At 35.9% G+C, this 27,072-nt stretch overlaps 1 long non-coding RNA gene across 7 annotated transcripts; it reads left to right on the forward strand.

Annotated features, from left to right (window-relative positions):
* The first annotated feature begins 788 nt into the window (after positions 1–788).
* Positions 789–25,494, forward strand: LOC117068457. 7 transcript variants are annotated; one of them, XR_004431135.1, is made up of 6 exons: positions 789–1,010; positions 3,972–4,189; positions 7,070–7,191; positions 21,210–21,367; positions 22,501–22,540; positions 23,815–24,027. It is a non-coding gene; the product is annotated as an uncharacterized LOC117068457 (long non-coding RNA). The 7 variants fall into 7 exon arrangements; XR_004431136.1 differs by lacking the exons at positions 22,501–22,540; positions 23,815–24,027 and adding an exon at positions 24,732–25,494; XR_004431132.1 differs by lacking the exon at positions 22,501–22,540.
* The last annotated feature ends 1,578 nt before the right edge of the window (positions 25,495–27,072 follow it).

Here is a 27,072-nt window from a genome sequence, read left to right on the forward strand (position 1 = left end):
TTAAAACGATCTCTGTGGGAATTTCTTTGACTCTCATTTGGACCAACTCTGGCACCTCAGTGACTATCTTAGAAAGCACTTGATAAATAACTTCACAATTAAAGATTGCTCCTTTCCAGATTAACACACTAGGAAGAGTAATAAATTACCACATCATCAGGTTATGTATTTAACATTTAACAGGTTATGTTTGATTGTGCCTTGTTAAAAAAAAAAAGAAAGAAACATGTAATATTTATTTAGCATTTTGTCATTGTAAACCAATTCATTGTTTTCTTTGGGCACAGATGTAAGTATAAGGGTTTGCGCATTTTAAAGCATTCTGTACTTACTAGGTATATGGAATCTGACAGCGACAAATTAAAGATTTCTAAATGGTAAAGAAATTTTCCACCAATGAAAATTTTGCTTTCATAGGAGCTTCCTTTTTTTCCAAAGACATTTCATAATCTGAGGATGAGAAGTAAAGGGGTCATTTGATGAGGTCAGGATATCAAACAGACAGGCTCTCTAACCCTTAGGCAGTTTGCTTGGTGGCCCAACATCACATCTGGGATGCAAATCTCCCTCCAGCAAAACCCATATTCGGGCCACCAGGTTTACACAAAGAGACCGCCCAGCTGCTAGCTGGTAAAAGGCTCCCAGGGTCTCACACAGCCCCTGAGAGCTGCGTAATTCAGTACAGAACCCGTCTATGCAATTACATGTCCCTGTAGATTACAGTGTAATTACACTGAGGAGACAGAAAAATAATTGCTTGTAACTTACACTGTGGTTGAGAAGGCATAAAAAATCACGTATGCACGATGTAATGATGTGTGATCACTTAGCCACTACTGTGTCACAGCTACCACATGTTTAGAAGACCAGCAGTGACCATAGAAGAAAAAAGCACTAGTGGGTTATTTGCAAACTGAAATGTAAAGGCAGCTACACCTTGCTTTTCCAGAGGACTGCCTTGGGAAAAATTTTATAAGACTCCCAGCCTGCATTCTCATCAGGAATAAAAAGTGAGTACTGTGTGAAGTGTTGCTTGATTTGCACATTTTAATTTGGCTTGTGTCATCTGACCCTTATTTCCCACTCCCTGATATTTGATCTCTAGAAAGATATAGATAAAACTATGCAAGCTGTTAAAAATTCAACCTGATGCAGAATTGATATCTGAGAGATTATTCTTAATTTTTAAACCATTTACATGCTTAATTCATAGTGTCTTAGATATTATTTGCTATGATTAAATCTTAATTCATGGCAGCAGCAATTCCTTAGACTCATTTATTTGTTTAAATAAAGAAAAGAAATATTCTATTTCCAAACAACAACATATAGTTTTAAGGTGCCTTGTTTTATATATATATGGATATTATGCATAATTCACAAACAACTACATGTAAGAGTAAAGTTAAAAAAAAAGTACATATTTGTATATTTTTTTTCCAGATTTAAGAGTAATCTCTTTGCATCAGCAAATCTTGACCAATAATTGATGATGTTTGGGAATAATTCCAGCATTAAATTAGGAAAAGCTTTAGAATTTTAAAGTACATTTTGAAAAGATATTAAATTTATTCTTTAAAAAATAATGACCTTTCCTTTCCATTGGAGAAAACAACTTTTTTTTTTTTTTTTTTTTTTTGAGACAGCATCTCACTCTGTGGCAGGGCTAGAATGCAGTGGTGTGATTGTAGCTCACTGCAGCCTCAGTCTCCCAGGTTCAAGAGATCCTCTTGCCTCAGCTTTGTTAGCAGCTGGCACTACAAGCACGTGCTACCATGCCTAGCAGATTGTTTCCATTTTTAGTAGAGACAAGGTCTCATATATTGCCCAGGCTAGTCTTGAACTCCTAAGCTCAGGCTATTCTCCCAACTCAGCCTTCCAAAGCGCTGGGATTACAGGCATAAGCCACCATGCCTGGACAAAAACAACATTCTAATATTTTAGAAGTGATAATAAAAATGTCTACAAAAAAATAAGCTCTCTTTCTAATGGAGGCTGGTAGAGAAAACAAATGTCAATGAGAATAATAGCTTGAATTAAGAAGAAAACACTGTCAAAACTAGTTTCAAAGGTGCATAGTTGGAAAGAATTTTTTTTAAATAGCCATAAACAAAAGCCAAACATCTTAAGGTATTATTTAATGTAGAAATCTGTGTCCTTTTTTATGCCATAAGTCTTTTGGCAAACTGTTGAAGCCTAAGACCCTTCATGAAAATAATATTTTCTCAAGCATAAGATAAAATACATAGGAATTCTAAGAAGGTCTATTCTTTAAATGCAATTTTAAAAAACATATTTGTGTGATGTAGTAAAAAGAATATCTTATATTAGTAAATTAATGAGTACCTAATAAGTTTAAGTGAATCTGTTAACTACCATGCTATTGCAACAACTGTCATTCAATATGAAGATATCTCTGTCCTGGTACTGCGGTTTGTGCTCACTTTCATTACTGAAAGAAATGTTCTATTTGGGATGAACATTATGAAATAAAATTTATAAGAGGGCATTGGTTTGGACTGAGCTGCTAAGCACACCAGACCAAACCAAAATGGAGCTACTATGCTAAAGTTCCACTCCACCCAACCAAAACAATGTTGTTTATCTGTCCTTACAAAAAATCAGGAGAAAGAGAGATCATTGCCAAGTCCCCCAATAGGCCAGCTTTAGCAGGCATAATAATGAAGTCCTGTCTGCTTTAACCTGCACAAGGAAAGTAATTTTGAAATGACCAATCCACTTTTTGTTCTCTGTTTCTGCTTTCCTGTACAAAGCCAGCCTCCTCTGTTTAACTCCTAGAAGTACTCCTTCTATTTTATAGAATAAGGTGTTGCTTGATTCTAGAATCAGAAAAAGAAAACAATTGAAATCTTTAAACTAAATTTGTTGTAATTTTGTCTTTTGGCAGAATAAAAGTGTAATTTTTTCCCATCTTAATCCACAGATCCCCTGGATTCTATTCATAGATTCTGGGAAGGTGGGCACTGGGAAGCGGGGTTGGGAGAGTGAGGCAGTTGTTGCTAGGTTAAAGGCCCCTGATTTCATACTGGCTTCTAAAAGATATTAAATGCATAATTGTTTATGGTGTCATTTCATTCTTACCATCTCTGGGATTGAAAGAAAGGGCAAAACTACTTATTTGTTTAAGAAAGATATTAGGCATGAAAAAAACATGACTAAATGATCAATCAATAGAACTCTTCTGTGATTCAAAGAAAAGTGTTATCTGACATAGAAAGCCTATTTTTCACTATCATAAGTTGTAGATTAGGTGACAAAGTAATGACTTACTTTTTTCATCACACTTCCATTCTCCTGTTTACAAAACAAGGAAGTTGGGCTAGATGACCCTTATTTGACAAACTAATCTTAAATCTATGCTAATTTGAAACTAAGACTGCCATGAAATCATTCCCCAATTCCTACCTTCCCTGTACCATCAGTCTGTTTCTTTAAACACATTTGTGGGTTTTTTCCTACTTTCCAACAGTTTATAAAATAGTTACAGATATTCCTAATCTAGTTTTCATCATTGCAGGCATACAACTGCAATGCCAATATTTGAGCTTTCCACACCTGCTGAAAGATATAAAATATTGTCTGCTCATGTAGCCAAGTTTGTTGGCAGGTAAGGGAAAATTCCTATTCTCATGTATAAATACCCCCTCCCAGGGGATATTTTCTCCTGAAACTTCTAAGTGCCCATCTCTCAATTATGATGCTATTATTATTTATTGAGTTGAGAGAAGTGGTTTTCAGTACACACAGCAAAGAGGAACAAGCTTGCAACTTTAATAAGGTCCACAAGATAATTAAGACATACAATTTTTTCTTCTAATGCTAGGCCAGGAGGGCTTTTCAGCCTGTAATATGAATGACTAAATGCTTTCATGTTTGAATTTATATGTGGCTATAAAATATATTTTGACTTTTTATTAACTCAGCCCTTTCATTTGTCTTTATTTCTTCAGGCACATGAATGAAACATCTCGCATCATGTTCCATTAAAAAATTGGGAAGTTCAAGCTGGCTGCAGCTTCATCTATTTCTTTTTTCAAATGTGCCCTGAACACTATGTGCCTAGTCATTCATCTGCTCAGGAAAAAATAAAACTAAATGGCATCCCAGAATAGCTCCATAAATTTAGGTAATCCTGCCTCCAAATAAGGCATACCCATGTCCCTGTGAGGTAAGCAAGGGTAAGAATAACTAATGTCGTTTTATAACTTCAGTCTTGTAGTCAACATAATTTTGGAGATCCTACAATGATGGGCTCACTGAGAAACCTATAATCTTGATAGAAACCCCCTTTTCTCAAGGAAGATGCATCCAGCTTGGGACCTAACATTCACATAGAAATGAATGTGATGCAAGTGGCTCTGTTAAAAAGGAACTGATCTTATTTATTTATTTATTTATTTATATTTATTTATTTATTTATCTATTTATTTTTGAGACGGAATCTCGCTCTGTCGCCCAGGCTGGAGTGCAGTGGCCGAATCTCAGCTTACTGCAAGCTCTGCCTCCCGGGTTTACGCCATTCTCCTGCCTCAGCCTCCCGAGTAGCTGGGACTACAGCTGCCCGCCACCTCGCCCGGTTAGATTTTTTTTTTTGATATTTTTTAGTAGAGACGGGGTTTCACCATATTAGCCCGGATGGTCTTGATCTCCTGACCTCGTGATTCGCTGGTCTCGGCCTCCCAAAGTGCTGGGATTACAGGCTTGAGCCACTGTGCCCGGCCTTTTTTTTTTTTTCTTTTTTGTCAGAGTCTCACACCCTGTACCCCAGGCTGGAGTGCAGTGGCGCGATCTCGGCTCACTGCAACCTCCGCCTCCGGGGTTCACGCCATTCTCCTGCCTCAGCCTCCCGAGTAGCTGGGACTACAGTCTCATGCCACCAAGCCCGGCTAATTTTTTGTAGTTTTAGTAGAGACGGGGTTTCACCGTGTTGGCCAGGATGGTCTCAATCTCCTGAACTCGTGATACGCCCGCCTCGGCCTCCCAAAATGCTGGGATTACAGGCGTGAGCGACCACGCCCGGTGGAACTGATCTTAAGAAGTGCTAGGAGGAAGCATGGGAAGGGAGATACAACTTCCGTTTTGAGGCATTAAAAACACTCCATGGAGATCATTAAACTTGAAGAAGTCTTTGAAAATAAGGAGAACTTCATGAGGCAGATACTGGGAATGGGCATTTCAAGAATGGGGAGTTGCATAAGCCAGATTGGAGAGGGGAAAAGGCAATTTGCATTTGAAGAGTTTAAAGTTATCTAGTTAAGTTTAGCCTTATTATTCACTAGTCGCATTTGCTTAGATCATGGAGGAACTTAAGTACTAGAATTACGAGTTTGAAGTTTAGTCGTAAGGTCTTAGAGAGTCGTTGAATATCTTAGAGCCAGAGAAAGTTGTGCCTTGGTGGGTTTCAGTGAGACTTCTGAAAGCAGGGAAGTCTGTTGGGAGCGGACCTAACTCTAGCTCTAAAGAGGAGATGAGGCCTTGGAAAGTGGTATTGGGAGTGGAAAGGAATGAATACTCTCAAAATACACAAAAGACATAAAAAAGGAGTCCAAAAGATATTAAAGGAAATGGATAAGGTTACATAGCTGTGATTGACCCAAGAATTACACTTAGAGACCTTGAACCAGTGATTTTCATTGACCCTTTTAGTGGACCATTTCCCTGCATATGGAATCAAGATAACTAAATAATAATCAAAATGTTGATCTCATTTAGAAGCTGCATTATCAACAGATGCAAATTAACACTCATAGCAAACTTAAAACTGTTGTAAACCTTAGAGTGGAAGAAAGGACTGGTAGCACAAAAGGCAAAAAAAAAAAAAAAAAAAAAAGTTTCTCAAGAGTTTCCATTACAGCAACTACCTGAGGAAATGTAAAATATAATTTCGAAAAATAAAAGTATCTAGTGTTATCATAATCAATATACAAATTTATAATACTAACCACAGAGACAGTTAGTTTGTACCAGAATAAATGGCCTCAGTGAAGTCACAGTGTGCATCTTCCATGGATAAAATAGGTTTTAATTTTAGTCTTCAAGAAGATTGGGTGATAGGGTGTATAATTCTCTCAATGAGAAAAATCAAAGGCAAGTAATAACTACAGGAGAAAAAGAAAATATTTATCTAAACAGAAAAGCAAACCAAATGTTTTTCATGGGACAGCATAGGCTACAGCCTTCAGTTTAGACTTAAAAGGGAAATTGTATTTGCTCTTGGCACTAGACACTTCCTCCAAATAGCAATTCCAAATGAGTTTAAGATCTTGTACCAGTAGAAAACAACTGTAATTATAACTCACTACTTGACTCTACAATGAACAATAATTACATTATAATCATGTGTTATTAGTTTTCACCTGTGAGACTCAACTTACAGAAAGGGCAGGAAAGATTTGACTATAGTAAGAGAACAGAATATAAATGTTATCAAAGTTGACAACTATCACCCAGGAGATAGACAGTAGAAATGGGGAAAAGAGGTGTCAGAAAGAGTAAGGATGAAAGGTAACATAATATACATAGAGAGAATCAAAGAAATATTCAAATGATTAAAAGAAAGAACTTTAAAAATATAAATGAAAGATATACGCAGTAATTCAATAGAATAAAATAAAAATTAAAAACCTATTAAAATTGGGAATAAGTGGGGTGGCAAGAGTCAGGTGTTGTATAGGAGTTATCCTTCATCTTTCATACAAAAATGTAGTATGACAATATTATTTAAAATTATGGAGGTAACCACCAGAAACCCTTGAACAGAAATCTTAAAAGAGATAGTCTATAAGGGAATGGAACTAGTAGAGCTCATTGTGGGGGTGGGAGCCAATTATTTTCATGATGAAGTCTCCTACTTGCTTATCACTATGAAATATGTTAAAATTAATTATAAATTAATTCTAATAACAGTTTTAAATTAAGGAATGAGGAAGGATGAAGGAAAGAACTCCAAAGAGATAAAAATAACCATTCAGCTAGAGGCATAAGGGATTATGTGGGAAGAGGGTGAAGAAAAGATATATAAGAAGATGTGATAATTTTTTGTCAACAGAATGACCTTTTCTGCCAAGGGAAAAAAACTAAAGTGAGGCCAAGGAATGACGTGGTGGAAGGGAAAAATATAATGAGAATTACCTAAGTATGAATCTGAGAGAAAGCACTTGAAATTACAAGGTTTGTAAATCTAAAATTATTTGGTTAAAGATATAAATATATTCCCGATGACAGCATAGGATTTAAAAACACAAAACATGATGCTTAGAGGGGTCTCAGAAGGTTGACATATTACTACATAGATATCCTAATAAGCATTTATCGTGTTCTTTTAAGTCTTCGGATTATATTTCCTCATATAAATAGAGTGCAAGAACTAAAGCAGGAATCTTTTTCTGATTTTTTTTTTTTTTTTTTTTTTTGGGATGGAGTCTAGCTCTGTCGCCCAGGCTGGAGTGCAGTGGCGCGATCTCAGCTTACTGCAAGCTCCGCTTCCTGTGTTCACGCCATTCTCCTGCCTCAGCCTCCAGAGTAGCTGGGACTACAGGCGCCCGCCACCTCGCCCGGCTAATTTTTGTATTTTTTTTGGTAGAGACAAGGTTTCACCGTGTAAGCCAGGATGGTCTCCATCTCCTGACCTCATGATCTGCCCACCTCGGCCTCCCAAAGTGCTGGGATTACATGCGTGAGCCACCGTGCTCCGCCCTTTTTCCGATTTTTTTTTTTTAAATCATTTATTAGATCAACAAAATTGGGTGGTGGCAGGGGGGCCAAAGGCTTCTTAAGAGAAATTAATCTCAGTTCCAAGCCTCAACTTGAAATGTACCAAACTGTCAGGTAGTAGATTTATTTGATAGAAAGCAAAAAGAGAATATATATTGAAAAAATGATTCCAAATAAAATAAAAATAATCTCTAGCAAAGATTAATATTATTGCTCTTAGAACTTAAGGTATGGGAAATTTTTTAAAAAACAGATTTCATACTCAGAAATATTCTCATAGCAAGAAATTTTTCTAGAATCATATTAGAAAATTTCCTGAATATTATAGTAGTGAGTAACTTCATTTTCTTTTTTTTTTTTTTTTTTTTTTAAATTTTACTTTAAGTTCTAGGGTACATGTGCATAATGTGCGGGTTTGTTACTTATGTATATTTGTGCCATGTTGGTGTGCTGCATCCATCAGCTCGTCAGCACCCATCAACTCGTCATTTACATCAGGTATAACTCCCAAGGCAATCCCTCCCCCCTCCCCACTCTCCATAATAGGCCCCGGTGTGTGATGTTCCCCTTCCCGAGTCCAAGTGATCTCATTGTTCAGTTCCCACCTATGAGTGAGAACATGTGGTGTTTGGTTTTCTGTTCTTGCGATAGTTTGCTGAGAATGATGGTTGCTAGCTGCATCCATGTCCCTACAAAGGACACAAACTCATCCTTTTTATGGCTGCATAGTATTCCATGGTGTATATGTGCCACATTTTCTTAGTCCAGTCTGTCACTGATGGACATTTGGGTTGATTCCAAGTCTTTGCTATTGTGAATAGTGCCGCAATGAACATATGTGTGCATGTATCTTTATAGCAGCATGATTTATAATCCTTTGGGTATATACCCAGTAATGGGATGGCTGGGTCATATGGTACTTGTAGTTCTAGATCCTTGAGGAATCGCCATACTGTTTTCCATAATGGTTGAACTAGTTTACAATCCCACCAACAGTGTAAAAGTGTTCCTATTTCTCCACATCTTCTCCAGCACCTGTTGTTGCCTGACTTTTTAATGATTGCCATTCTAACTGGCATGAGATGGTATCTCATTGTGGTTTTGATTTGCATTTCTCTGATGGCCAGTGATGATGAGCATTTTTTCATGTGTCTGTTGGCTGTATGAATGTCTTCTTTTGAGAAATGTCTGTTCATATCCCTTGCCCACTTTTTGATGGGGTTGTTTGTTTTTTTCTTGTAAATTTGTTTGAGTTCCTTGTAGGTTCTGGATATTAGCCCTTTGTCAGATGAGTAGATTGCAAAAATTTTCTCCCATTCTGTAGGTTGCCTGTTCACTCTGATGGTAGTTTCTTTTGCTGTGCAGAAGCTCTTTAGTTAGGAGCAAGATGGCCTCTTTCCGATTTGTAACCCAAACACCATTGAAACCTGTAGGGAAAAGAGAATCTCTACCCAGAAGTGGATTTCTTGGGTTAAGGAGAACCAGCATTTGTAATTTGGATATCTATTGCCAAATGTATCTCCATACAACAATTTACAATTCCTCTTTCAAGGCAAAAACAACAACAACAACAACAAGAAAAACGGCGCTTATCAGTTTTATCAATACACATTTTGATTTTTGGAGACTATTCATTTCCACATTGTAATTTAGAAATGTTACAGGCATTCTAAATGTTCACTAATATGAAAATGGTAAAAATGGTAATATACCATATAATGGAATGATATACAACTATAAAAAAATGACGAATTTTTATATCTACTGAGGTGGAATGTTCTTGAGACTATATTGCTAATGAGAAAGCAAGGTGCGGGAAATTTGCATGCTCTTCTATCTGTTGTGTAAAAGGGAGAATCTTTATTCATATTTGTCTGTACACGTGTATACACATGGGAAGGTTATACAAAAACTGAAAGCAGCGGTACCTATGAAAAGGCCAAGAGTGAGCTCTGAAAAGACAGGGCAGAGGAGGAAATGAGACTTTCATTATGTATCTTTAATTTTTTTAATTTTTGAATCTTATAAATGTACTAAAAATAACATAAAAAAGAAAAATAAAAAAGCAACAATATTTTATAAAGCTACATTATTTTTATACAGTAAATAATGTAGTTGATGTTTCTGTTGATAAAATATTCACTCAAAAAAATGATTTTGCTACAACTTAATAAAAATGTCATCCAAAATGACTTGGTACAGATTTTGTCAAGCACAGGCAAGTTTTCAGAAGTCAAATACTGTGAGTTAATATTATATATAATTATATTCCAACTTTTAAAAAGAAGTCACTAATTTTAATAAATGTATAATGAATATAATTCACCATACTAATAGTTCTAAAAATAAAAAAAACTACATTAAAAATCAACACAACTTAAAATCTCTTCTGATAAATGCATTCAACAAGATAGCAATAGGTAGATACTTTTCTAACCTAATAAAATATATTATCTCAGCATTATGCTTAATACAGTATCATTGGAGACATTCCCAAAAATGCTAGAAAAAAATACAGTGATGTCTGCTATTATCACCAGAGTTAACATTCTACTAGAGGTACTAGCCAATATAATTAGACAAGAGAAAAATGAGCAGTATAAAAATTCAGACAAAAGGGAGAGAAAGTTATCACAATTATCAAATATTGTGACATTTGAAAGATTCCCCAATGATTCAACAGAAAATTCAATTTTCTGTTGAGTAATTGAGTAAGACAATTGCTTGTTATTTGGAACATGATACTTCCGTATTCATAAATAACAACCATATAGGAAATACAATGGAAAAATTCTATGGAAAACAACAATAGAAAGGCAAGTTACTTAGGAAAAAAGTTTAAGAAATTTAAGAAACATGGTTTTAAAAAATTATGAAGAATTTATTTTTACATTCATTTTTATAATTTTTAAGATTCTATTATTTATTTTATTTACAAATGAGAACCAATCATATGCATATGAGTTTGGCAAATAAAATCAATACACAGATAAGAGTTATTATTTGGCATAAAGGGTACCGCTGATATTACAGCAACAAAAAAAAAAATAGATTTTGATGGAATGACCTTATTTAAGAAAGTAAAAATTATTTAAAACCAATAGGGAGAGCTGAGAAATATTCTTGAAATTTGAATGGAATGGATGGAAATTGGAAAGAACATAATTGTTCTTATCCATGAAGTTTCAAGCTTTTTGAATGCAACTTTGTCTTATCTGTCTTATGAACACATAAGAGTTTATATTTAACTAGATGAAATTGATAAATAGCAATATTAGCATCTACTATCAACTATTGGGCAATGTCATATACCAAGACCAAGTGTTCCTAAAGATTCTATGTACATTTTCTCATAAGATATTTACAATACCCAATGTAAATACCACAAACTATTATTTCCGCTTTGCAGATGAAACCTAAGAAAGAGATTCTGAAAGATAAATCAATCTCTTGGCTAAAACCATAAACCTGATACAAGGCACAGTCTGTTTCCCAATCCCAGTCTCAGCCGCAGACAGGACACTTGTGTTCCTTCCACATTAGTATGCTGCTTTCCATTTTAAGCAACATCTAATCACTCCTTCACACATCCACTTTTTTTTTTTTTTTTTTAACCCAGATAGATGTTTAAAAGTAAAGAGAGTCAATTTAAGGTTTTCTCATAGCCTTCTAGGAAATGTTGTTAACAAGTGTAAGACCCTGCAAACATACGAAAGGCCTGGAAACTGTGTAACCATGAGAGTAATTCCCACTGACAGTAATAGTAATAATATTTCCTACATCTTCTCACATTAACAATAAAAATGAAGGAAATCACACACACATTGATTGCTTTCATCTTACAAAAAAATTGGGGAACCCTTTGTAGCCTGTTGGTTCCATGAACTAGGTGCATCTTTGTTGGTAATAATATTTTTTGCCTAATTACTTGTTCTTGGGAAATGTTATTTATGTTGAAAGAACTCATCTTTATCCTAAATAGAAAAAGTGATCTAAAAATCACTCTATTTTTCTTTTGTGAAAGAAAGAATCCCCATGATATCAACAGCATGACAGGCATATCTTAAACCAAAGGAAGCCTTTTGGATGAAAGCCAAACATACCTTTCCAAGAAAACTTCTTTGATCATTAGGAAATGAAAATTTGCGCTTTAATATTTTTCTTATATAAAATTGTACTGGATTGAGCTGAACTCTGTAAAGCATTTACTGACTATGTTTATAGGTAGTGTGTTTAATATGCAATAATATTTGATTTGCTTTCTACCCTCCTCAGCCCCTTTAACCTCTAGACTATAATGACTTCCATATGACTAGCCAAGTCTATTTTTAGACTGTTAATTATATGTCCCTATTTTTAGCCTTCTTTTGCCTTTGGGTTGAGGATTATTGTAAGGCCTAAAGTGCCTTCTCAAATTTTAATGATGTTGTTGTTCTGTCAGATTGGAGACCAATTCTGTCATTGAATACTAGACTTTCTCTCCTGATACCCATCTCTTCCACTTTTCTTTTTCTCCCAGCAAATCAGCTGGGACAATAAGATTCAATGTATTTGTCAAAGAGCTCTAAGTCATATAATATGTTAGATAAATATCAAGCATGATACCCATTTTCAAAAGGATTTCAGCCATGTGGCTACCATTAAGTTGAAGAATAGAAAATTTGCCTGTTAAAATACTTTTGAAATTTCAATTGAAAAATTAAGTTTTGCACATGTAAAGCAACTTGTTTAGAACTTCCACTCCTTACCCTAGACAGATTTTTCTTATTTTAGCATACAAATGTGTAATAAGAGATGCATTTAATATCAAAAAGATGCTCCAATTTCAGTCTTTAGAGACCTTGGCTCTTTCCTTTAAAAATTCCCAAGTATAATAACATCACAAATTGGCTAGCTTTAATCTGTTCTTCATCATAAGAAATTGTCAGGTTTTTTTTTTTTTCCTTTCTTGCTGAGCTTTTGTGTTTATATATTTGTGTATGTATTTAAAGAACAATGTAGACTAAAACACTTAGAAATTTTTGCAAATAGTTAAAGTTAAAATCCAGCATTTCTTCTTTTGTGTGCCTACTACATATAGAAAATTTAAAGAGAGCAAAATTTTAAGAGCTATGTCATAGCTTAATCAATTATATTTTTGTGTTTGTTTGTTTGTTTGTTTGTTTTTTAGAAGTTAGTCTATACTCAAACAGGAAAATGGCAAGGAAATAGATCCCACCCTAAACCCATGCTACGTTACATTGCAACCTTAAATTTCTCTCGTCAAACCTAACTCCAAATGTCTAGAAGTGACATTCTCTCTGTTGGAAAGGATGAAGGAGGGGTTAGAGGACATTACGGAAACAACTGTGAAAGTGGGGAATTAGGCATCGCTGCGGTTTATGTGAAACACTTGTGTTGACTTTTTTGGTTATTGCATTTAATGTTTTTAAGCTAAATATCATATTCCCTAAAATGTGAAAGTAATTCACCAAACACCTTAACAAAGGTCAAGTGAATGAAAATGCTTCATAAACTCTAAAATAACTCACAAATAGGAGTTACTTTTTGTCCCTTCAGTGTTATAAGAATTAGAAATTACGGTACATTGACAAAGAGTATTTAAACATAAAGACATACTGATGGCCAAATTTTGAAATAAGAATGTGTTCGTTCCTGCAGTTGTCTAATTCATTCTTGGACTCTTGGAGAAATATGTTTCAATGGACCAAAATAACCATGAGGCTCTGTGTCCTTTTTATAAAATATTCATCCCAAGAGAGGATATCCCTTCAAGAAAGGTACTGAGTGATTACGTGGTCAAACATGCCTATGAGGCACAATTCAGGTTGCATGGACTACAATATAAATTGTGTGTTTCTTTTAAAAACATTCTCCAAATAAGTCTTCATATGAAAAATCACATAACACACATCAAGATCACAACTTGCATGTCTCCTGGCAAAACGGTCTTTCCAAGCCTGGTCTATAGTAAAGCCTGACAAGGCATTAATGCAAAAAAAGAAGAAAAAAAAGGTTTTGGAATTCTGTCTTTGTTGTTTGACATTGATATGGGAGACAGAGTCCTTATTTTGTAAATTTAAGACTTCTCGTAAGAAATATTTTAGAATAAAAAATTTTATTACAATATATTATACAAAGGAAAAGTTAAATCTGCCTCTCAATAAAAACCCTAAGAGATGATTCAGATTTAAAACAGGAAAGTTTATTACTGGATTCCCACCCTATGTGTCTGTTAAAAAATAATTAACGTAAGAAACATTGCATTTGGGTCTAAAACAAAATGCAGAGATGAGTCTTTTTTCTATTTTAATTTCTCTGTCTATACAACAAGGATAAAATATACTGATTTTTATTTTCATGGCACAGAATATGATCTCACTGTCAGTTATATGTCAGTTATATCTTCTTTGGTGTCTCACTGTCTGACATCCCCAGTTAGAAGACTATTAACTCATGCATTTATTTATTTAGCAAATTCATACAGTTTCAGAAGGAGATTGAGGAAGGTTTCAGAGCAATATTCTGTTACTAATAAGAAGTGGAGGAGTACTGTAGAGTAACAATAATTATACCAGCAACTATTTCTTGAACAGTTTCCCTGTCCTTGACATTTTATCATGATCTTTGATGTGTACAATAACTCTGTAAGATATACATTATTATTCAGTTTTTATAGTAGTAACACTGATGTAAAGTATTTAGTAAGCCCAATAAAGTACAGTGACAGGATTTAAATTTGGGACTGACTGTCCCTAAGTTTGTGCCTTTGCCGTCACACAATACTATTCCTCTAAAAATAAATGTGCTCTGCTTTCTCAGTCACATGCTCTGTGTTAGACATTCTACTAAGTGCTTTAGTTATTGCATCTTGTCTAATTCTTCCAACAACTCTGTGAGTTAGGTGCCATTATCACCATGCCCATAATTGTTAAGTGATGAAACAGAAGCATGGAGACGTTAAGAAACCAAGGTCATAAGGAAGCAAGGAAGTTAAGATTTAAACACAGGCATCAGTCTACAAAATCCCTCTTTATGCTGCTTTTTCAACAATGGAAGTGATAAATCTAACAGCGCTATGAAAATGCCAGTATAAACTTGGAAGAGTGATTTTGACTTGCTAAATTCTCCTACAAGAAATAGGGGTTTTTCTGTGCCTTCTCCTGGAGTGACATAGTAGCATCTAATTGCTTGACATGTCAAACTCAAATACATCTATGTAGTATGTGACGTTCTCCCCCATTCCCATGCTCCATCCCCAGTCCTTGCTAAATTTTGCAGGACTGCTTGCTGTCTTCCAGAATTTTCTAAAATCCACTTTCTAGAATACCAATGTGCCTCAAGATGATTGAACAACATCCCAATGCAAAAGATGTCATAGTCTCAATAGTTCTGAAAATGCTCACTTCCAAAGACTTTGTTTTCTGGGGATTTATTTTTTTCATGGCAGTACTTCTCAGGGATATTTAATGTGGCAACGTCTGCTGAGAATCTCTGAATTCTGAATGTAATATGCAACTGTTCTCAAATTTATTTTATTCCAAAACTTTATTTTTTGTGGAACAATTATCCATTGTCAACCATTCATAGGATGCAACTTCCTGTAGGACCTGAGTCAGGGAAGAGTGGCTGTATGCATCCATACTTAGGTATCCACAGTCTAGAATTGAAAGCCTTCTCTCTCCCTATTCTCTGTCCATGCAATGCCTTTCTCTTTTTCCTCTGTCAGTCCAGGCCTTTTGCTTCATGTTAAATCTCATTCAAAACATCTGGAGAAACCCTGCCCTGGTGGGCTTTAACTTTTGGCTTCCTTTTTGATTCCCGCAGCACCAAATTGCTTTCTATAAAAGGTTATTTATAGTGTCCTGTGACAAACACAGGTATAACATCTTTAACCAAAGGAATTATATGTGAATTTAAGATATATCGTTTGGCTGCTTTTGAAAACAATTTGTTGGGCTTCTATAATGAAATATCCAAAGAGGATAAACACTAGACAGCAGTGGCCTCTTCTCTTCCAACATTGTATCCCTCGGTCCCAGCAGAGAGTTTGCCATAAAGCAGTGGCTGACTATATTTTTCCCCAACGTTAAGAACCAAACTTTTTCTTAGGAAAGATAAACCTATACTTAATTACCATAATATGAGGCAGCAAATCACATTAGAAGGAAGATTACTTAGGGTTTCATTTTTCTTCATTTTGTTTTAGATCAAGTTCTCCTGGAAAGCAGAGTCTGAGACTAGAGCTTTGGGCAAATTGTGCATTGAGGAAATGATACCAAGAATAGGAACAGAAGACTGGGAAATCCTGATTCACAGTGCATTTAGACCACAACTCTGACCAACTGGGACTCAACACCATTGGGAAATGTTGAATAGTCCTATAGAATAAGCTCCAGAATCATCTGCCCAAATGATGCTCTAACTCCTGTCTGCCACTGGTTAAGCATTGCTCTGGTGATTCTAATGCTTTGGCATTTCCAGGCTATGCATATTTTAAATGCCCTGAGATTATTGCCCAAAGGCAGGAAGCAAGATTTACAGAATACAGCTGAGGTTAGCACCATCAGATTAAACCTGTACAAAGCCAGACGCTTCAGAAATGAACAGTGAAAAAAGTGAACAGAGGATGAGACAGAGCCCAAGAGGTGGCTGGACTTATTTCAAGTACATTTTCACTCAACAAGGTGTTGTTGCCTTTTTGAAAGCCCTCCCTTCCGTATGGCCCAGGTAGCAGGAAGAGTCAAGAGGTGGAAGAGCACTGAATGCCAAACCTCTGAGAAAGAGAAACAGGATTTCAGGGTGACATTTGGCAAACAATTTCAGCAAAGTGATTGACAGAGGCAAAGACTTATGTATCATTGATTCCACTTTGTGTAACAGCCAATCTATTTTGGAAAAAGTACATGATCACATGAAGATCTTTTGTGCTCAAGAAAAATCCTAAAAGCAAATACAGCCCTCATGGCTATTTGCACAAAATTATACATCAATTAATTTAAAAATAAGGTTTTCTACCAAAGGACCCGAGCAAATAGAGAAATTACCATGAACTTGATTGCATAATGTAGATGCTAGTAACTTACCTAACAAAGAAAGAAATGGCAGAGACTCCTAAGTTTAGACTCTCTCTGCATATCAGAAAATATATAGTACTATTGTAAAATTCTCAGTCTGAATACCATTTTGCTCTCTATATTTTGTCCCCTATTTCATATCTCCAAGTGGGGGAATGGTGAAAAAAACACAAACAATTTCCATATAAAAGGCCAAAGAGAATGAAAGCAAGAAATATACAAGAAGAAGAGAAACACGAGAGAAATAGATGCAAGTAAAAGTCTCAAAAGTGAGAGAGAAAAAAAAGACAACTTGCTGCTTATCCTTAATCACAAGTGACTTATTTAAATAGACAAAATGACAGGCTGACCTCCATCTATTTTAACTGCCAGATCCTATCAGCGGGGTGTGATTACCGCCCAAGACCACCTTGCGGGGAGGGGGCTGATTTTCAACCTGCCCTGAGAATCCCTGACATTCTTTCCTCCATCCAGAAATCCGGAATTCTTCTAAGGAAACATTTGTGGCCATTAAACCAATTGGAGTTGAACTCATGTCCTAGACGGTGACAGGACAATTTATGAATGCACTCTATAACCAAGTCTGGATTAAAAAAGAAAATCATGCACAATTTTTTTCTTCTTTCTTCTTTTTCTAAAGTTTTACAAATTAGTATCCTTAGATCTATATCAGAGGAAAACTAGCAGTTTCTGGCCTAAAATTTCCTATTCCTAATTTAAAGAAATTAATCTTTTATATCAAAAACAAAAGTGAGAAAGACTTAAGCCTCAGGAAAAGTTAACTAAAATTGTGTGTCATGAGTTAAAAAGAGAGCTAGAAACAATCTAAAATATTAGACATAGTTTCTGCAGCTATATAACCAAAAAGAGATAAACAAAACAATTCCTTCAAATTAAAAAAATAAGGACACGAAAGGCCACAATCTTATGTGCCAGCCATTTAGGAACAGATATGTAAATAAACTTTTGAGTGTGTTTGTTTTCTTGCTTACTTAATGGAATATGTTTCCAGGTAAAATGAACTAACTTGTGTGTGTGTGTGTGTGTGTGTGTGTGTGTGTGTATTTTCTTACCTGGAAGAATAAAGTTTAATGTAATTCACTTTTACTTTTTTCCAAAAATTAGATTGGGATGACAAACATAAATATCTATGGAGAATTAAAATTAAATAAAACTGATACTCACTAAATACATAAAATTTTGTTCTATGCATTCAGCCTCAGCAACTTCCACTACAAAATTCAAACCAAGACAAATAATTTTATATATTAATGCACATTTATAGAGACTTACATATGGATCTTAGAGGCGTTTTGAGTTAAATTTCCAAAATGTTTGCTCTGAAAATCAGAAATTCATTTTCTTAACATCAAACCTTAGTGCCTAAATTTCTCTGTAAATCCAATGCTAGTATTCCCAGACATTAACTGGATAATTGAAATCTCTTAAGTCGGTGACTTAAGCTACCTTTATGTTTACAGCTGTTCTCCAGAGGGGAAAATCTCTTAGACTATGATAGAATGCCACTCTGTTGCTTTAGTCCCACCTAAAATATATTACCCATGGACCATCATGATTTTTCCCTTAAGTACACATTTTAGCATTCCAAGCATTAATCTCTGTTGGATTAACAAAGAAAACAATCCATGTTAAAGCAATGAAAAGTTGTTTTTGTTCAAAATGATGAAAAGGAAATTTTTCAATATTTTAACTTTTCATGTCCCTGGTTGGAAAAGAAAACATCCAGGATAAAATGACATTTCAATTATCATAAGTAAAAAAAGAAGAAGGGAACACACACACACACACACACACACACACACACAAACACACGGGAAACCACGATATAGTCTATGTAGATCTGATGGTGTTTTCTTTGTTCTTTTTAGTTCAAGATGAAACAGCTGTTCATTGTTTAAAATAGCATCTCACATTTAGATCTTTTTCGCGTCAAAAGGAAGCCATCTTATCCTTCCAGTTTGCTAACATTAGAGAGGGGTAAACACTCATTTCCTACTTATATTATTTATAATGCAGACTCGTGAACTTTCGCATCCAGTGTCAGACTGACCCCTCTCCTACGAGGTTTTGAACCTTCCTTCCCCTGACCCCATCAACAGACCAGAGTAACCTGAAGGTCATATTTTCCTTTAATTCATCTTTTAAACACACATTTCCTTATTACAATCCAGCAGCTCTGGCTAATCCAAGGGCTGCTCTTATAAAAGGTGGGGATGGCAGTTATTTTATGACATTTTATCAGTGGACTGATACCAGCGTCTTGAAAGAAACTTCTTAATGGTGGTGAGATCTTTATAAGAGTCTCATGTTTCCACTCCTTTGCTCAGAGCCATGGTTCTGTAAGTACCTGCCAATTTGGTTTGAAAACCACATCTTAGTTCTTGACAAAAAAAAAAAAAAAACTTTTATAACTAGAAGTTCTCAAGCTGTTTAATCTAAGTAGCTTGAAGCATGCCTGCAGGCCCATAAGGCAGAAAAGCAGAAAGATATATCTCTTTCAAAGGAGTCCTTTAAAATAAATCCTCTGCCTTTAATTTAGGGGACATTTTGGAACCTGTCACACTAAAACTGATGGGTGCACTCAGGTTCAATGCCAGGTCCACCCTGCTCAATTCCTTTCCTGATAAAAAAGTAAGCTGCCGTTACATTAAAATGTTAAAAACTCCGGAAACTCTAAATAGAGTTAGCAGCTAATGAGAAACCCAGGAATTTTTCTTCTCACACATGCTTAGATAGTATTGCCAAAAGATTATAATGGGACTATTTTACATATAATTTTTAGAAATACAAATAGTTCCAAGACCTGCATTCAAATTATAAAACCCCTTTACTGAAATACTGAAGATGGAAAACGTTACATAATTCAAGGAACAAAATTTGGAAATCAAATAGTCACACATCATTAATTTGTAGATAAGGAAACTGAGGTCCCGAGAGACTAAAGGTCTGGTTTATCGTAGATTAATAAGATTTTGTTTGTATTCATCAAATGAAGTGCATGATTGCTCTATCACTCTCTTGCATAAGAGAGAACCTGGGACACTGGCAATAAGCCTGCCCATCACAAATGTCAATTCAACTATTAAAAAAGTAATACTGAGACTGAACTGGTCATTTATCCTAACCTAGTTAAAACTGTAACTGCTAGATGATAAGTTTTTTATTTGTTTTTCAATTAGTTATTTTGAATTCTTGTAGGAGGTCCTCAAACTTCATGCAATTCTCCACAGTATTAAAGAAATGCTTGTCCATTATTCAACGTTTATTGCCCGCCTTTGAGTATTTATTCATTCAAATGTAGCTTTCATGTCCTCTAAGCTCCTCTAAAAAGCCATTTCTTTTTATAACAAATGATCTGAATTTTATCTCCAGACAGTTTTGGAGCTTATGAAACATGAATATGACAATAGTCAAAAGAGAATGGGAAATTCATTTCACAAATGATTTGTAACCTTTCCCTCTTTCTCATCTGTAAATACCACTGTTCTCTTCTTGCTACTGGTGCCGAGTATTTATTCTCTGTTTCTCATTTTGCCCACTAAGAAAATGGTGAAGAATCTAAAAGAATGGACCATGTCTGAGATCTGGCTGGTTCCCACCCTATCGAGACCTTGTCTCGCCCACGCAAGTGGCACTCCATAACCTTATTTCCAATGACATTTTTTTTTTTTTTTGCATCTTAGAAAAACTGGGCACTAGGAAGTGTGTACACCCCCAGGATCTTGAATTTACCCAATCAGACCTTACTCAGCAGCTCAGTGTCTTAATGACTCTGGCAAAATGACATGGGTCATATTTTCACATGGATGAACTATTCCTGAACAATTTCTCCAGTGTGTAAGGCACAAATAGGCTTTTCTTCAACATCAGGCATGCATGTCTTCCCCGCCTCTTGCTTTTTAACAAACATATGTATTGTGGACAGTGCAAGAGAAATTCTATTCCCCATTAATGTTAGAGTTTCTCTCCTACCCACCCGCTTTTTCTGTGCCTTTCAGATGTTTCTCTCTTTCTTGACATTTCAAGATATTTAAAAGGTGGAGGACCTCTATCATTTTTTTTTTTTTTTTTGCCTGTGGAGATAGATAAAATTGTGTGGCCAATGTATCTCCCACTTTACTCTTTCTACATTGGAATCTGGGGCAAAGAGTATCAATTATCATAGTCATCTTGACACTCCAGAATCTGTACTTTCCTCCTCCCTGGAAATGGTATTCATTCATTCTATTTCATGAGATGCCAAGTTTGGGACTGGAAGTGGGAGCCATTGCAAATTAAAACCCTGTATGTAACTGTCAGTTCATTTGTGCTGCTATAATAAAATACCTAACACTCGGTGATTTTTGACTAATAGAACTTTATTTCTCACAATTCTAGGGTATATAAAGTTCAAGATAAAGGTAACATCAGGCTCAGTGTCTTGTGAGGGCTCTGGTCTCCGATTCCAAGATGCTGCCTCGTTGCTACCTCCTCCAGAGGGGCACACACTGTGTCCTCACATGGCTAAAGGCAGAAGAGCAAAAGGAGCAGAAGAGGTAAATAGCTCCCTTACACTTCTTTTATAATAGCACGATTTCATTCATAAGGGCTCTGCCCTCATGACTTAATCACCTTCCAAAGGCCCTATCTTTTATTATTGTCACATTGGCAATTATGTTTCAATATATGAATCTGGGGGATACATTCAGACCATAGCAATAACTATACCACAATTGTTGCTAGTTCTACTTCCACAACAGAATGGAATCATCATACAACATCTGCATCCACTACTTGTTATCTAATTAAGATAATATCCTATATTGCACTTTAACATAGTAGACAATCAATAAATATTGTTGAATGAATGAATAAATGAATGAAGAATCAGAGTAGAAGGAATTTCATTTTTCTTATTTTTTTCCAATCATATCCTCTGATTATTCCTCATAAAATCAAATGACTGTAAAGCAGTATTTTCAGGGGGAAAAAAAGTGCTTCTTTATAGAAAAAGATGGTGCAAAATATTTCCCAAGGAATCAGGTTGTTTACTCCTAAAAGCAATAAAAATGAAAATTTTCCCATGATGTCACACAATGTGTTGCAAAACATCATCAATCAGGCACTGACCGAGTGCACATTCTTGATGTTATGACTTGGCTGTAATTCAGTAGCTCTGTTCACAAACTTTTCTCCCATCTTTAGAGTCCTTCTAATGTCAACATGATCAATAATAGGAAATGGGTCTACAGAATCATTCATCTGAATGAAATGGAAAAAATCATTGTCAACTATATGAAATAAGTTATCAATTCCTTCTCCAAAGTCACTTCTGTCTCTCAAAAGAAATAACCAAAGTGCAAAATTCAAGTGATGATATCAGGAAAACAATTTTAAGAAATATGCTTTCTCTCTTTTGAGGTTATACTACACTTATCAGTGTGTCCTGTGTGAACTGTGTCTGGGGTTTATCTTCCGAATACAGACATATGCCTCTGTTTTAAAATAATTCCCAGTTTGGTTTCCCAGCATTACTTTAATGACAGAAATTGTATGACTCTCTGGGGACCTGGAATATTGGGTGGTGCTTTAATATAAGTTATGAAAAAAGAAGAAAATATCACACTTTTGTTGGCTTAAAACAAACTAAAAAACGCCTTAATGGGACATCCTTTTTTCTCAATACCAGGCCTACCAATGAGAGACTTTCTGACTTCTCCAGAATGAGTGTGAGCACAATCTGATTCTTTCCTAATGATAAAAACAAAATAATTGTTGGAAGACAAGATAGTGACTGGACCACTCAAAAAGCCAACAAGTTATTTACCACACTTTTCACAGCAAAGGGGTACAGGCTATCTGGGGAACCATGTGAAAGAATTTAAGAACATTTCAGGTGTCTGTCCTGAAATATACAGATCAGAGAAAAGTTAACTTCAATATTCATTTTAGTTCTAATTGTTGGTTAGATGCTTTCTTTTATTAATAACATGAATTTGGGGCTTGACTTCACTCAACCAGACAGTTATAGATTGTCACAGGAGTTAGAGGTTTTGTGATTGTAATAACTGCATGATTATATCTCTGAACTAGACATCTCATAACCAAGTTGGTCAGAACATTGACATTGAATCAATGAAAGCATGCAGCAGTAGTTTTTATAAGAGCAGCTAAAGTCATAAAGAAAGGTACCACAGGTGCTTTGTGTCACTGTGCCTTTCTCCATTAACCTCAAAATGTCCCCAGAGGACTGCTTGCTACGTGAAAGGGAAACTGCTCACTGCTTGAGATCACTGCTCTCCAATTCTCCAACACAGTCACACAGGCCATCGTGTAGTGGCTTTCTATAGTTTTGCACATTGTTGGCGAAATTGCCAACAATGACTTCTCATGGCAAGGCAGAGTAAACAGGTGCTTGGGCCTTTCTTCCATAATGTCTGCAGCAAGCACTCACTGGGATGCCAGAATAACACAGAAGCATCTCTTGAGAAAGTCACTCTGCAGTCCTATCTCCTGATCTGTAAGATGATGTCCCGATGTAAAATAATGTAAAATGATGCCAGGTTATAAATGCAGAGTAGCTTTTGTGTAGCATCACTAGCAGCAGGAATTTATGTACCATACAGTTTTATTTCCTCTAAAAAGTCACAAATTCGTATATACCAAGCAAGTCTGGAAAATAATCTGGCTGGCGTCTTAAAACCATTGACAACCTTAAATATTTTAGCAAGAGATTTATTTAAAGGTATCAGTCTGGGAGATTACAACATAATATGTCTGTTAATACAAAAACTTGGGAAATTCCTGTTCAGGTGTTGGGACACTTTCTTCTATATTCTGTGTATTAGTCAGTCTGTGAGTATGGATTTGGCTTTTGGAAGTGACCAGTCATCATTAAGTATCAATTGTATAAATGAGATGGGTGATGAAAGTGGGCAGTGTGAATTTAGATCAAAAATGAAGTGTGACTATAAATATAACAAGACTGATTTTCCTCCACCAGTCACAAGCCATGCCTGAGGGCAATTCCAAGGCTGAAGCTATGGATGAAAGGGTGATGTGACAGGGACAGCTGTCATCAGTCATCCTGTTGACCTTCGAGGTTAATTCACCTGATCTGGCTGGCTGACTGAGGGTCATCTCCATCCGCCCTCACCACCTCATGGGCATACCTTTTGAAACTCTTTGAATGATAATAAAAATAAGGAGAAGAGAGACCTTCTTTTACCAGGAATGGCTATCCTTTCTTTCAAAAAGTGTTTATCGAGCTTCTTTTAAATATCGAACATTGTCTGGGATATGCTGGAAAACAAGACAGATCAGACTCCTATGCTCAGAGTTAGGACATACAGAATTTTTAAGATAAAATCAATGATAATTGTAAATGCTGATAAATATAATGAAGAAAAAAATGGGGCCATCAGACAAAGAAAGCCATTACATCAGGAGGTTGGAGCAAGTCTCACTCTGAGAAGGTATTGTTTCTGCTGAGACCTGAATGATGAAAAGTTGCCAGCCATGAGGAAATCATGGGGAGAATTTGCAGGCTGAGGGAGGAGCAAGCCTAAGAGTTCTACTACAGGATGAGCCAGGTAGTTTATAGCACTTGGTGGAGTCAAGTGCCCTGTTCTTGAGTATAATATGAGCAAGGTCCACTACATATTCAAGCGGTTGTATTCTACCACAAGCATCAAATTTAGGAGTCCCTAAAATGTTTTGGACAAAGCAGCATCCAAGCAGCAATAGGTATGGATTTTCCCATGGTGACTCCTTGGAAAGGGACAACACTCCCATGGTCACAAACATTCTCAGGTGTTAGAATGAAAATGAGGTATTTCTTAAGAGTTATACCAATGGAAATTTCACACATTTTTAAAGATGATTTAGACCAGTATTTAATTTGGGATTTTTTTTTTCTAGGTCTAAACATTTGCTTCCTGCTCAGGCAAGCTTGAGGAGACAGGATCAAGGGAGTTTTGTGGTCCAGTGAGCAAAGGATGGGAAAATCAGAAAGATTTTGAGTTATAATCCCAGTTGAGCTACCAGGTGACCTTTAGGCAAGTCATTCGACCTCCCTGTGCCTCATGCTCCCAGCTGGAAAATTGGATAAGACCAGCAGGATATCAGTGAAAACCAGATGCTACACCGAACTCAAGCTTTCCCAGCTCAATAAATTACCACCAAAGGGGCGGGGGTGGGGAGGGGCAACCTATCAGCCCATGTGAAATGCCCAATTAATGACATTAGGTTACTCTTTATATTTAAAAGTTATTAATTTCTCCCATATTCATCAAAACAAACTAACAAAATGAGTAATTCAAACAGGAGTACTATTTCCTGAGATATTTAGAAGTGTCACTCTGGCTTGCCTTGACTTTGCCATAGCTTATTTGTAGGTTAATAATTGTTACAATCCCAGTCTTGCCTCATTACACCTTCCCATGGCAAGTCACGCCAGTGTCAATGACACACAGCTAGAACAACAAAGAGAAGGTCAAAACAGGAGTTTATTTCCCCATGTTTCAAACAAAATAAACTTGCAGTTTCTGTATGAAACAGGACAATAATGTTTTGTGATAGATATTAACATGATATTTAGATGAAGAGTAAAAATTCCATCGCTCATTAGAATGTTTTGTCTCTGTCAATAATGAACAATTTCTTGCCTACAAAGACTAATTCAGAAAACAAAAAAGAAAAACAAAACCGGAGTTTTTTTTTAGTTTAAATTAAAATATCTTTATCAACCTCATGGAAAAAAGTATACTAATTCAAGTTAAATAATCTACCTGACCAACTAGAATGATGTTCATGATGAAACTGACATTGCTTTTCCCCATGATAAAGTTAACCTGTGAGTATATTTGAGAAGTAGCAGCTTTTTAATTTTTTATTAACAAATTTTTAATTTACAAATAATTATTTATATCTATTGGGTACAATGTGATGTTTTGATCTATGTATACATTATAGAAAGATTCATTAAAGCTAATTAACATATCCATCACATCACCAACATACTTTTTTGTGGTGAGGACATTGGAAATCTCTTCTTTTAGCAATTTTGAAATATATGATACAATGTTATTAGCTGTGGTCCTCATGCAGTGCTATCCATCACTACAACTTATTCCTCCAGTCTGACAGAAACTTTGTACCCTTTGATCAATATCTCCCCTTACCCCTTCTCTTCCTCTACTCCCCAGCCTCTACTACCTTTACTACTCTCTGCTTCTATGAGATGAACTTATTTACATTCCACATATAAATGAGATCATATTTAAAACTGAGTCACAGATAGTATCACAAGACTACAAACACAGTTGACAGGTAGATGGGCTCCAAATAGGTTTAAGTCCATCTATGTGTACTAAATATCTGGATATTCAACAATATCCTGGTGTCTGGCTTAGTGGAACATTTTTAATGTTATATTAGTGTTTATTAGTAGATATTGATGTGCAACATGTATTTTCAACATATGTTGAAAGAAAATTAATTAAGCAAGCCGAAGACATTAAAATATTACTGTGGGTGCCAGTATATGCCTAACATTACTCCAAAGGATTTTGCACAGAGAATGCCTGTGGCATGAAAATTCACTTATGAAAATTTCGTTAAGTGCTCTCTTCTCTACTCACAAAAGTAACACACAACAGTTTCTTTCCTCTGAGCGACTTGGGTGGAAGCATGGATGCCTTCTTGTAGTGCAATACCTGTGAATAAGTCAGCTTTTGCGTGGCCGATTTTCTTTTTAGCTCAGTGAAGTGATGCTCCAGGCAGATATGATGATTGTTTTTTGTTTGTTTTTTAATTAAATGTTGCCAGCAGTTTTTTGGCCTTAACTCTCATAAAAGTATTTCTGCCTAAGCGAAAGTTTTTATTTTCTTAAAGATTCATTGACAGTATAGATAGGGAATGGGTGGCTGATGTATATGCAATTGAGTGATCTTGGTAACAGCTATGTAACTAATGACTCAGGAACTCACTCTCACTCACCTGTAAAATAGAGAAGGTAATAATACCTATCTTGAAAGACTATGATATGCTGGGTGCGGTGGCCCACGCCTGTGATCCCAGCACTTTGGAAGGTCGAGGCGGGTGGATCATGAGGTCAGGAGATCAAGACCATCCTGGCTAACACAGTGAAACCCTGTCTCTACTGAAAATACAAAAAATTAGCCAGGCGTGGTGGCGGGCGCCTGTAGTCCCAGCTACTCGGGAGGCTGAGGCAGGAGAATGGTGTGAACCCAGGAGGGAG

Source organism: Trachypithecus francoisi, unplaced genomic scaffold (assembly GCF_009764315.1).
Source record: "Trachypithecus francoisi isolate TF-2019V2 unplaced genomic scaffold, Tfra_2.0 Lachesis_group21, whole genome shotgun sequence".
In the NCBI taxonomy this organism is placed as follows: Eukaryota; Metazoa; Chordata; class Mammalia; order Primates; family Cercopithecidae; genus Trachypithecus; species Trachypithecus francoisi.